This window comes from Onychostoma macrolepis, chromosome 24 (genome assembly GCF_012432095.1).
Source record: "Onychostoma macrolepis isolate SWU-2019 chromosome 24, ASM1243209v1, whole genome shotgun sequence".
Classification (NCBI taxonomy): domain Eukaryota; kingdom Metazoa; phylum Chordata; class Actinopteri; order Cypriniformes; family Cyprinidae; genus Onychostoma; species Onychostoma macrolepis.
Window position 1 is genome coordinate 11981079 of NC_081178.1, and position 14462 is coordinate 11995540.

The 14462-nt window shown below is 37.0% G+C and overlaps 1 long non-coding RNA gene across 1 annotated transcript; it reads left to right on the plus strand.

Annotated features, from left to right (window-relative positions):
* Positions 1-813: 813 nt before the first annotated feature.
* On the plus strand, positions 814-12062 carry LOC131533572 (uncharacterized). The gene is made up of 4 exons (XR_009269154.1): positions 814-945; positions 3093-3172; positions 3719-3820; positions 11517-12062. It is a non-coding gene; the product is annotated as an uncharacterized LOC131533572 (long non-coding RNA).
* The last annotated feature ends 2400 nt before the right edge of the window (positions 12063-14462 follow it).

A 14462-nucleotide genomic window follows, 5' to 3' on the forward strand; every position in this document is an offset into this window, starting at 1 on the left:
TTGCACCCTCAGTAACATCCCTCACCTCTTACACACACACAAACACACACATCCATGCAGGCTTAAATACACATTCATTCATGTTCACATACCCACTTATTCACTGGCACACTTGTTTAAAACAATGAGGAGCTCTTGTGTGTGTGTGTGTGTGTGTGTGTTCTTCGTTAACATTTAAATCTACCCCCACTTCACTTTCATGGAGAGCCACAACACCCAGTGAAGAACATTCACTCACATATTCTCTTTCATCAGCACTTGATGCAATTCATATCCTCTTTGGCAAGAGTGACACACAGGAAACTCTGATGGAAGGTTTGGTCACTGGTGTGAACTTGGAGCAGCAGATATCTTTGACATTTGCCTGACATGTCTACATAAGCATATTTTATGGCAACTCTAAGGAGTAAATGAACTAAACTTTCAAAATGTAAACATTTCCAGACTTTGCTATGGAATAGCTAAGTCAGAAATAATAGAAAGATTTTATTTTATTTCCCCTCTCACTGTTTTCTTTCTGTCAGTGCTCTTCCCAGTGAGTAATTGAAGTTGAAAAGATATCAAATTGACATCAAACATAAAAATTAAATAAAAAAACAGGTCAAATATGCAAATCAAACTGACGTCAAAAACATGAGTGATTTGATGTAAATTGTACGTCATTTCGGCCTACACACATTAAACCAATTTCAGTGTGGGATTAACTTCCTGTTTTCACCCAATTTCCACTGGAAGAATTTGCTGTCCAAACTGATCAAGCTTTGACTAATAATTGACGTCAAAGTGGGTTGGCATGATGACCGCGTGAAGATGATGCATTAATGTAAATCCCCAGCAGAGGGCAGTAACTCTTGTGCTTGTGTACAGTCAACGCTGTGTATCCGAGCTATAAGGGGGATTTGTCTAATTTTTTCATTCATGCTCATACCTTGAAGAATTTGTTTTGTAAGTTGTTTTATTACCTTTATCACTTATATCTGTGTAGTTGGTAAGATATAAACGTTTTTTTTTTATCTCAGCCATTGGAGTATGGTGCTAGCAACGTGCCAAATAATGGGTTTGCATCGAATGGCTTGGATTAAAATTGTCTATGAAATGTAAAAATACTTTCAGAAAGTTAAAAAAACTATAGCCTACTTCATCTACATCTTTTTTAAACAGCATTCTGCACATTTTTGGTTGGAATTATTCAGATTTTGCACACTGCATTTATTTGATCAAAAATACAGAAATACTGTGAAAAATTATTACAATTTAAAAGAAGTGTTTTCTATTTTAATATATTTTAAAATGTAATTTATTCCCGTGATAGCCAAGCTGAATTTTCAGCATCATTACTCCAGTCTTCAGTGTCAATGATCCTTCAGAAATCATTCTAATATTCTGATTTGTTGCTCAAGAAACATTTAGTATTATCAGTGTTGAAAACAGCTGCTTAATATTTTTGTGGAAACTGTGATACATTTTTTCGGATTCTTTGATGAGTAGAAAAATTCAATATAACAGCATTTAAAAAAAAGAAAATATATTTTTTTAGCCTTATATATGTCTGAACTTTACTTTTGCTCAATTTATGCCATCCTTGCTTGTATGTTTCTTAAAAACATACTAAAACACTGTACTGACCATTGACCATTCACAAGCGACAAAGTGAACTGTGGTCCTATAAAATCTGTTGGCAATGATATCTTAATATGAATGAGTCTTATAAACCATTTTAATGCATGAACAAACAAATTGTTTTCAGTAGTGTAGATTGTAGATATCATGAACCAAACAGAGACGTTTGAACTGTATAATGTTTGTACCCAGAAGCATATGTCGTACAGTTTACGTGCACATATCTGATTGTGTGTGTGAGAGTGCATGAATTTGCGTGTGTGTCCAGGCAAGTGTCCACCGCAGCTGTGCGGAGCTGTGATCTGAGGCCGGCTTTTGCTTGCTGTGAAAATATTATTGCAAGTGTTTATTATTACAGCACTGAGAGACAGTGGGAGTGTTGTGTGCCGTGCGGGCCAGTGAAAAGTGGGTGTAGACCAGGAGTGAGTGAGAGGAAGGAGGGTTTTTTACGCTCATTCCTTGTGTTCCCACCGACCGGCCCCCAGCGAGGCACGGTGCATTGTGGGTAGTGGGGAGGCCTATTGGGGTTGATTAGTTCCGGCTGAGTCTCAGATAGAGTTCTGACAGGCCGGAGAAACAGGCTCACAGCGTGAACGGCCCCCTCCCCATGCACCCCCTTGCCCTCTCCAACAGACAATAGAAGCAGCATGACAAGAGCTTTTTAAAACACTCCATACACTCCACTCTTCTGTCTGTCACACAAATGTGGGCACACACACACTCCGTATAACTATATCATATTATGTACAACAGAGCTAGCTTGACAAGAGCTTTGTAAAGTGTTCTGATGGTGAGCATCACTATTAAAATTGCACATACTTAGGGTAAGTGGTTTCAACAAACCCATGACTCAAAGTATCCCGGCTGGGAACTCGTCCTATGCTATTTGCGTTACAGACAGGAATGATACCTCAAATTGTAAATTTTTTGAGAAAAGGTGTGCTATTACTTTTGTAAGTCATCAGAATTAAGATTTATACCCGCGAACGATAAAACTGCTGAAAAAAATCTGAACATTGAATGAGGGACCCAAGTCAAAAATAAGGACAACAGTATCATATAAACACGGTAACTAACTAGCAACATGGTAACTAACTAACTAACTAGCAACTAACTGGTAACCACTTAGAACACCCTAGTTATCACATAGCAATGTTCTAAAACTCTTCATAACATCCTGGCAACTTTTGTGATTTTTTTTTTTTTTTTTATCAGAAAATGTTAAAATCTATTTTTTTTTTAATCAATGTACATGAATTTGGAACTTTTGAAAAGGTTTTTTGTCTAAGTTTGCGATTATTTTCCATCTTTCGCCCTCCAGCAACATCCGAGAAAATACTATATCAGTCCTTCTACTTTTAGTTCAAGTGCATGTTTATTTCTTTGTTACTTGCCATTTTTTTGTGAAATTTACTAGCAATTTCTAAGAGATAATTGTTATAGAAAATCTTACACCAATTTTTCCCTTTCAGCTCTTTTGAGGCCAGTAACTTCACAGACCACCCTAGCAACCACCCATCAACACTCTGGCAACATGCAGCCTGCCAACAAGGTAAAACATAAAATAAAACTTTTTTTTTAGAACACATAAAAAATCTGGTTTCTTGTTAATGTACATAAATTATTAAAATATTTAACATTAATTAGGTAATTAAAATATTTGATTTGTATAGTATTCAGTCATTAAATATTGAAATTAAATTACTGTTTTTTTGTAGTTCATTCATTCATTCATTTATTTAACAACATATAATAATCTGGTTTCTTATTAATGTACATAAATTATACATTTTTTTATTAAAATATTTAATTTGTATAATGTATCATATAATAATAAAATAAATTATTAATTTCACAATCATTAATTGTGTATTTACTTTGCAATTGTTTTCCTCTGCAGTATCCATTTATGTGTGTGTATTTTATTTATTTCAGAGCATAAATAAAAATCTGGTTTTATGTGTATTTATTTATTTATCTATTTATTTCAAAACATGTAAACATCTGTTTTCTCATTAGTGTACAGAAAAGATTCAATATTAAATAATAATTATTCAAATGTAATTGTTTCTTTTTGTTTTGCCATTTTTCTCTGCAGTATCCATCGATGTGCCCTTCCAGCTCATTTCACTCATACCAGTAACCTCAAAGGCCACCCTAGCAACGGCCTAGCAACCACCGAGAACACAGCAACTGTGAGGTGAGTCGCTGACATTTCCTTCAGAAAAACCTAGTTTAGATTGTGAAATTGTCGAACTGTAAACAGAGCTTCATCAAATCCACCACGCAGACCTGCAGCTTCAAGTGCTTCCTGTGCCACACCGACACTGGCTTCCTTGAGCACTTGATGCACAAACACACAGTTCAGGAGGGATACGTGTAATCCTCAGCGCTGTTTATACAGCCAGTTACTGCAAACCACTATATAGAGCAAACTCAACACAACACTCCAAACCTCCTCTGAAAAATAACATCCCCTCACAAACAGCAACACGTCGCAACCGCACAATGTAGCTAACCAGCTCTAAACCACACCGCTTAGTTCAACATCCCACCATGGTGCACTCCAGGGGCAAACTACATCAACACCTCCCTGCCCTATTTTTCCTCACCTCTCTTATTTTATCTTACCTCTCTGTGCTCTCTTATTGCCCTCTCCCTGCATTCTTCTCTCTTTTCTCTCTCTCCACACATAATTGATTAAGGGCCGCTTCCATAAATCAATTTGGTATGGGCATCAGTCAGTAATGAATGGGGAAGCCCCCCTCTGAGCGTCCAGTATTAATCTAGCACAGCAGGCTCTTCCACTCAGAACTCTCTGTCTTTCTCTCTTTTTCTCCCTTTCTTTTTCCTTTCACAAACACGCACACACTCACATACATAAACTGGACACAACTGCCAAAAACACACTCTATAAACTCAGAGGGGAGCTGCTTCTCATCCTGGATGAAAGAGAAAGAGAAGGATGACTGGAAAGGATGGAAAAATGAACGGACAGGCATATGAAAGAGAGAACTTGTGGTAAAACCCAGTGATGGCGGAGCAGAAAAAGAGTGATGGCAGGAGTATATACTCACACACATACTCACGCTCATTGATCCCTCACAACCAGCCTCTGAACAATGTTCCAAAGAAAACCGAAACTTGTTTTCTTAAATATGTAACTTATGTTTAATAATGTTAGTGCTGGAGACTGTGGCTGATTTTACTTTATACTGACTAAGTGTATATGAAGTATGTATATACACATACACCACCATTCAAAAGTTCAACTTCATTCAAAATATGCATTAAATTGATCAAAATTGTACGTAAAGACACTTATAAAGTTACAAAAGATTTCAGTTTCTGTCTCAAATGTTGTTCTTTTGAACTTTCTATTCAACAAAAAAACAAATCCTGAAAAGAAGGTATCACGGCTTCTGCAAAAATATTAAGCAGCACAACTGTTTTCAACATTTATAATACAACCCGATTTCTGGAAATGTTGGGATGTTTTTTTAAATTTGATTAAAATGAAAACTAAAAGAATTTCAAAATCACAGATAACAAATGTTTAAACTGAGAAATTTTACAATTTTATGCACAAAATGAGCTCATTTCAAATTTGATGCCTGCTACAGGTCTCAAAATAGTTGGGACGAGGGCATGTTTACCATGGTGTAGCATCTCCTCTTCTTTTTAAAACAGTTTGAAGATGTCTGGGCATCGAGGTTATGAGTTTCTGGAGTTTTGGTGTTGGAATATGGTCCCATTCTTGCCTGATATAGGTTTCCAGCTGCTGAAGAGTTCGTGGTCGTCTTTGACATATTTTTCATTTAATGATGCACCAAATGTTCTCTGTAGGTGAAAGATCTGGACTGCAGGCAGGCCAATTCAGCACCCGGACTCTTCTACTACGAAGCCATGCTGTTGTAATAGCTGCAGTATGTGGTTTTGAATTGTCCTGCTGAAATACACAAAGCCTTCCCTGAAATAGACGTTGTCTGGAGGGGAGCATGTGTTACTCTAAAACCTTTATATACACCTTTCAGAATTCATAGTGCCTTCCAAAACATGCAAGCTGCCCATGCTGTATGCAAATATGCACCCCCATACTATCAGAGATGCTGGCTTTTGAACTGAACGCTGATAACACGCTGGAAGGTCTCCCTCCTCTTTAGCCCGGAGGACATGGCGTCTGTGATTTCCAACAAGAATGTCAAATTTGGACTCATCTGACCATAAAACACTTTTCCACTTTGAAACAGTCCATTTTAAATGAGCCTTGGCCCACGGGACAAGACGGCGCTTCTGGACCATGTTCATATATGGCTTCCTCTTTGCATGATAGAGCTTTAGTGGCATCTGCAGATGGCACAGCGGATTGTGTTTACTAAGAGTGGTTTCTGGAAGTATTCCTGGGCCCATTTAGTAATGTCAATGACAGAATCATGCCGATGAGCGATGCAGTGTCGTCTAAGGGCCTGAAGATCACGGGCATCCAACAAAGGTCTTCGGCCTTGTCCCTTACGCACAGAGATTTCTCCAGTTTCTCTGAATCCTTTGATGATGTTATGCACTGTAGATGATGAGATTTGCAAAGCCTTTGCAATTTGACGTTGAGGAACGTTGTTTTTAAAGTATTCCACAATCTTTTTACGCACTCTTTCACAGATTGGAGAGCCTCTGCCCATCTTTACTTCTAAGACATCCCTTTTATAACTAATCATGTTACAGACCTGATGTCAATTAACTTAATTGGTTGCTAAATGTTCTCCCAGCTGAATCTTTTCAAAATTTCTTGCTTTTTCAGCCCTTTGTTGCCCCCGTGCCAACTTTTTGAGACCTGTAGCAGGCATAAAATTTTAAATGAGCTCATTTAGTGGATAAAAGTGTAAAATTTCTGTTTAAACATTTATGTTCTCTATGTTCTATTGTGAGTAAAATATTGGCTCATATAATTTGAAAGTATTTTAGTTTTCATTTTATTCAAATTTAAATAACGTCCCAACATTTCCAGAATTCGGGTTGTAATAAGAAATGTTTCTTAAGCAGCAAATCAGCATATCAGAATGATTTCTGAAAAATCATGTGGCACTGAAGACTAGAGTAATGAGGCTGAAAATTCAGCTTTGTATTACAGGACTAAATTACATTTTAAAATATATTAAAATAAAAGAGTTCCTTTAAATTGTAATAATATTATATTCACAATACGACTGTATTTACTGTATTAAAAAACATTTAAACCAACCCAAACTTTTAAACATTAGTGTATACAATATTACAGTTCAAAAGCTTGAGGGATTTTATCTATATAAAATCTAAAGTCTATATATATTAAAAGTTTTTCCATCTTAAAGGAATTGTTCACCCAAAAATGAAAATTTTGTTATCATTTACTCACCCTCATGTCGAAGTTTCTTATGTTGAACACAAAAGAAGATATTTTGCAGAAACAGTTGATGGTCCCCATTGACTTTCATAGTATTTCTTTCCCTACTATGGTAGTCAATGGGGACCATCAACTGTTTGATTACCAGCATTCTTCAAAATATCTTCTTTTATGTTCAACATAAGAAAGAAATTCATACAGGTTTTGAACAACATGAGGGTGAGTAAATGACGACTCTATAAATAACGAATTTTCATTTTTTGGTGAACTATTCCTTTAACTGTTACATTTGAAGCTGGGAGATTCTGTGTCACATTCCTTAAAACTATTGAAAAACCCAAACTCCAACTCTTCTTTTGCGCAAGGGACTGCAGGCAATTTTTGGCAGAAAAAAAACGTGTATAGATGCATACTTGAAAATGCACCAGAAAAAAAGTTATAATCCAGGCATCTATTCTACAGCATATAAATAACATGCTGTGGCATTTGTGATTACCCATAATGCACTGCAGCATGAACAGTTTTGATATTTCTGCCCTGTTCAGTTAACTATTACTTGTAATGTTGCTCACAGTAAACAAATTACTTCAGTTAATATGATTAGACATTTCAGTAACATTTGAAATACACTAAAAATAATATTGCATGCTATTTAAAATGGATACATATACTTTCCTCCATCTTCTTTAAACATTAGCACAGTTCTCCCTTCATCACAATTTTAGTTTTTCTTCTCTGCTGTTTCTTGCCTTTCACTACTTCAGTTCCCCCTTCCTCCCCCCCACCTCCCGACCCTCTCAGCTGCAGAGTGTTAGTGCTGATGATAGCGTAAGCCATATAGCCTTTAAAAACAGTTTGTCTTAATGAGCTCCGAGGAGGCGGGTCACAGCTGAAGCCAATTGCAAGCCCTTCCTGTCGGCATGGCTGCAGGCTCTGAGGTCACGAGGGGTCACACTGGCCCCATCACACCAGTGGACTCTGGCCCAACGGCCTAATCTACAGACGCATACTTACACTCATGGGGACACATCTGGTTCTGATGCAACTCTGCAGTCGGCTCTCAGGGTTTAGGGGAGAGAGGGAAAGGGTCGCATGCCTCTCAGTGTCAAAGTCAGGGCCGAAGGTGGCATGTGCTTGTGGGGAATTCCTTGATCTTTCTCCTCTTCCTCGCCGTGAGCAGGTGAGATCTGGATAAATCAACGTGGCAGCGCTTTGAAGGCATTGCCAGTAAAACGCGCAACTATTAACGATCGTAACTAACAAGCTGCAGGCCTCGCTGATGCACATTCTCATGCTCGTTTAACGCTCGTCTATTGCCATGTGTGCACGCTCTTTCATGGATGCCTGAAGCTAATACTTCACAGACCAAAGCACTATTTCTTACCCCCTCACAGATCTGAAGATCAAACAGTAATGTACCTGCACACATGCGAGAAACATATGCGGGTTTTAAAAAGATCAGACATGCATATACATGCACGACCTGATCGATTTATGTGATTATGTATTCATACGCATGCACAGATATCAGGGTTGTGTGCTGTTCAGAACTGAATTGAGAATGCATTTTAAATTCCCATTCAAAATTTATATTCAAAGAAATTCGCACAACTGCAATAACGTGTAAACTTTCAGTAGTGGCTTGACAAAGCCTTGTTTGAATGTTTAAAGAAGTTTGAAGTTTGGTTTTGTAGGCTTTATACAGACAGACTAACAGATAGATAAATGTCACCTATAGAAATATTTATTAAATACTTATACTGTATATATATATATATATATATATATATATATATATATATATATATATTAATTTACTGATAATTACAATTCAGTGTAATTACAATTCAGATTCAAAGAGATAAATTCAAACTTTTAAGTTTAAAATTCAAACTTTTACATTTTTAAAAATTCAAACCATTATGAGCATAGTTATACCTTGATGGATTGATTTTAATTATTTAAAATACATTTTAAATTAAAATAATTTATTTATTTATACATACATGAATTTTCTGTGCTGATTTCAGGAAAAAAAAAACCCTGTGTAAATTCATTTAAATGTTTAAACTAGATCGAAGCTGAAGTATATAATTTCTGTGGCACTAGCACAGTGAAATTGACTGTTAAACAATGACTGTTTCCAAACAGGTTTCCTCAAATATTTCCTCATCTGACATTGGTCAGCAAAAGAGATAGTCCCGCCCCAGACTCACACCATTGGTTGAGCTAGAGCTGCTGTTGTCAGACAGACTGTGATGCTTAAACAGAGTAATGTTTTGATAATACCACAGAGTCACAGCTCTTACATTTTTAGGGAAATCAGCCTTCAAATGGCTTACTTATAACTTTATTAGAGAAAATATTTTCACAGAAAAAAAAAAACACTTTAGCTTTAAATGCAGCTGAGAATACTACACTTTTATCAGTCACTGAAAGCATATTCAGCCAAAATATTTAATAAACAAACATGCAAGGGAATGTCAGGCATTCCGATTATGCAGAAATCTGTGGACGCAGATTCCATGTGGCCTAGTCATAGTCAAACGAAGTTCATTTAACTGTGTAGATTCACTGAAACTGGTTCAGTCAAGGTTAAGAAGACATTGGGCACATTAACCATCAACCACACTCACATTTATACATCTGAGGTGCTACTAATGCAGGCACATGCACACCTTTGCAGGAACTTGCATGTCTTATTCTTTATTGTTTGTGCTTCCAGATGCTCAATACACCTGAGCCTATAAAACGGAGTGCGTTATGCCAGTAATTTCTGTTCCACTTCTCCACACATACACAAACAAGTACACACATGGCGCCATAATTGGCTCCCGCTCCCTTACCGGCTCCGACTCTGTACCCCTAACCCCACCCCACCCCACCCCACCCTTAACAGGCACATAAAAGCACATCTGGAAAGGCACTCTACTCCTTTCCCCCTCTCTCCATCTCTCTCTCTTGCTCCCTCATGCAGCCGACAAGATGAACACCACAGAAAGAGCCTCTCACAAGCAGCTACAAACACAGAAATAACACTGTCAGCCTAAGTGAGACATCCTAATGAGCCATCACCACAGAGAAACAGGCGAAGGGTGGGCTATGGGAAAAAACATACGCATGCAGATAGTGTTAGCCACGATGACCGCACTGGATCTTCTGAGGTGTGATTTCATGAAGTACCATGGAGATCCACCCACTGTATTAAAGGCAGTTTTGACTTATTCATACTGTGAAGTTGAAATAAAGTGCTTTGATGGTATAGCTAAAGGACTAGTCAGTATTGGACATGGCTATATTTCCTCATACAGTTTTTGACCATATGTGACCCTGGACCACATAGCCAAAAATACATTGCGTGGGTCAAAATTATAGATTTTTCTTTTATGCCAAAAATCATTAGAATATTAAGTAAAGTTTATGTTCCATGGAGATATTTTGTAAATTTCCTACTGTAAATATATCAAAACTTCATTTTTGATTAGTAAAATGCATTGCTAAGGATTTCCTTTGGACAAATTTAAAGGCGATTTTCTCAATGTTTTTATTTTTTTGCACCCTCAGATTCCAGATTTTCAAATAGTTGTATCGCGGCCAAATATTGTCCTATCCTAACAAACCATACATCAATGGAAAGCTTATTTATTCAGCTTTCAGATAATGTAGTCCAGGGTCACATATATACAGTATGTTCGGTCTAGATACATTTCCTTTCAGAATTTTGGGGTTGGTAAAATTTTTTAATCTCTTATGCACATACAGGATGTATTTATTTGATGGTAAAAACAGTAATACTGTGAAATATTATTACAATTTAAAATAACTTTTTTCTAAGTATGAACTGTATTTTCTTGCACTTTAAAGTACATTTTGTAATATATTTTGACATTTGAAAGTTTAAATGTTTAATTTAAAAACATACCACATTTTTAAAGCCACACTGTTTTCAACATATATTTAGCATATTTGTAACATATTTAGGCCATAAAAAAATATTTTTTGGCATATGGGTTGCGTGCGTCTACAGTTAGGACTGTTATAAAGACCAGATGCCTTTTCCAATATGGCGATTTGCTCTTTTAATCAAGGCAGGATTTCCTTTCTTACAGCATTGCAATTTCTTCAGTTCATATTTCAACAAATGGCATGTCATGTCCTCATACCATCTCTGACATACACATATGTACTTGAAACATGTGTGATGTTTCTGACTCTGCGTTCTGTCTACTATGTTTATCCACTCGTGGGAAATTGGAAACATCCCGCTGGGCTCAGCTCATCCACCTCAGCAAACGAAGGCTGTTCTTACTTCATATCGGAGTATTACGCATTCTTTGTGTGTGAAAAACAGCTTGAACTATCTCCGGCACTGGGACTATAACTATATTTACATTTAATGAGAGCCTCTGTGGCAGAGTAATGGTTGGTTGGGTTATGGGGTACGGCAGAAGGAGGCATCGGTTTAGAGGAAAGGAAGGAGTGACTTGCTATGTTAATTCATTGAGATATCTCTCCACAGATAAGCTGACACAGTCTGATTCAGTCTGGCTACGATCATTCGCTCTCTGTTTTCCAACGGATCCAGGCACAGGACCAGGAAGAAAATAAAACAAGCCACAAGAATCTCTTGGCTGGGTTCTTTACTCCCTTTTTTGCTCTACAACTTCTTTAGAGAGAGGGAGGGGGGGGCAAAGGGGAGTAGGAAAAAAGACGCCAGCATTTTTTATTCTCATTTTTAATGAAGTCTAGAGAAATGGAGGCATTGCAGCAAGGGTTGAGTTTCACTTTTGGGCCCAAGCCTCTTAAGCAGGAACATATGCGGCTCCTGGGCCTGGGGGCTCAGGTTACCAGGGGGCACTAAAACGTCAAGCGAGAGAAAGAGAGAGACAGGGTAATACAGAGTGAGACAAGTGAAGAAGATTAAGAAAGAATGTGTGCGTATTTGTGTGTTAAAAGTGAGAAGCAGAGAGCGAGAGAGAGAGAAATCAGCAGAGAGGGAGCGGGAAACGGGTGGGTAGTTCTGCGGTAGGTAAATAGAGTTCTGACCCAAGCCCAGTCATTGGAACAGCAGGCCTTCTGCTCCACGGGATTTTCTCTGGGTTTTGTTTTGTGCCTTTTTTTTCAGGTTGGAGGGGGGGAAAGGGGAGATGGGGGGGGGGGCAGCTATTAACGAGCACCATCGCTTTTCTAATTAGAGCTTTGGGGAATATTTTCTTAAGGACTGTCGACCCTCCCTGAAGGGCTCCCAGGAGAGGGAGTGTGTGTCTGTGAGTGTGTGTGTGTCTGGTGGAAGGAAAAGGGAAAAAGAGGTGGAGTGTGTATGAATATGTTCTTGCAAATGTATACTTAAGTATGTACTTAAATATAAATATATATATATATTTTCTAATAATTACATATTAATATTGCACATTAGATTAGATATACATTTTTCATTTATATAGATAGATAGATAGATAGATACTGTATATATATATGTACAATATTTTAAAAAAAATTACTTATTTGTATCTAATATGGTATGTATCAGATACATACCCACACATATTTTTACACACACACACACACACACACAACATTTTATATATTTTTATTTGTTCAAAAAGTATTTATTAATTTATTTGCATTTGATATGTATCAAATACATATCTATCTATCTATCTATCTATCTATCTATCTATCTATCTATCTGTCTATACATATGTATATGTGTGTGTATATATATATATATATATATAATATATATTTTTTATAATAATAAATATTTTATGCTTGTTTTAAGCATGTAATGTGTTTTGCAGTATGCTTTTAACTAAAGTTAATCTTGTACAGCTCCAAACTTATTGAGGACACATGGAGCTTAGTCATACTTTCAAGAGGATGACACACACACTCTCCTCCATCTCATTCATACTTTGGATGTAAAAACACACTCTCTCCCCCGTTACACATGCACATACTGTTAGTTCATTAGGTTTTGATGGTTAAGATCCTCTCTCCTTGTGTTCTCGGAGTCGAGGAGCAAAGGAAAATTTTCTTTTCTCTTTTCTTCCTTTTCCAAACCTTCTTTTCTTCTCATTTTCTCCTTGTGCTGTTTCTTTTCAGCGAGTCTGCTGCTCTTGTCTTGGCTTTGATCCCCCCCCCCCATTTGTGGGCCTCTACTGAGCTCAGTGGAGCGGTTTCCTGAGTCTGCCTAGATTAATGAGTGTGTGTGTGTGTGTGTGCACTTAAGAGTGCATGAAAAAAAAAGAGTGGGAGAGAATGAGAGAGAGTTTGAGTCAGTGTGTGTGTGTGTGAGTGTGTGGTTCTCTTTTGGCTTTCCAGAGACCGCACATTATTTTTGTGAGGGTTTTTTATCTTCAAAGTCACTGTATCCACAAAGTGCCTGTGTTTGCCTTGCTCGCTCGCCATTTTGAAACATTCGCAATCACAGGGCTGTTGTGGACATGACGGCAATCTTGCTTCCACAGTAAAAAAGCAACACGACCGACGCACATACTCATGCGTACACACATAAACCAACACGCGCTCACAGAAGGCCAGTTTGGAAGACGAGGTGTTTGAGTAAACAGTGTTAGTCCATAAAGTTGTTGCTTTGTGTTTATGGATACACGTTCCATCCAAATAAATCCAGAGCGCCTATCAGATGCAAAACCCGTAATCAGATTCTGGAATAAATTGCAAACTGCTAAAAATAACTGTTCTTATTGGAGCCATGTGTGGATTTGATGGGGGGGATGTTGCTGTGGTGGGTCGTAGTGAGTTGTAGTATGAATCAATCCAGTGGAAAAAAACAGTTTGTCTTTTCTGAGATAATATGGCCACGTGAGCCATGGCTGTGGTGTGTTTATTTATTCTCACAACTTAGTGTGTGTATGTTAATACACAAACACACACTGAACACATGATTATACAAACACATGCATGTCGTCTAATGGCCCTTTTTTACCTAAATGTACATTCTTTAACCTTGATTAAAATGTCCTGTTGCTTTGCAATCACACTTATACATTAAAGAATATATTAAGTAGGATAACAGTCAAATCGCCATTATCACAAAATAAAGGAGTAGGGTTATATTTTACAATAAAGCTTGTACATTAACTGCTTATTTAATGGCTAGTTACCAAATAAATAAATACATGGGCATAAAATATTGATTTAATTTGAAATTATTTGCCTAGAACAGTCTATATATTTATTGTGCATAGAGTGCAAAAAAAAGGTATTCATTTTCTCCATTGATAAACTTATTTTTAAATATTCATGTTTAACAGTGGAATTTAAAAACTACATTACCCATAAAGAAAATTAATAAAAAATGTAAGAACATTTCTTTGCTTGTCATTTCTTTGTAATTATTTGTGAAATTTACTAACAATTTATGAGTGAAGATAAAATAATACGCCAATTTTTTAGTGTATAATCAACATCTTTAAATTTTAGATTACCTTTTGGCTTTAAA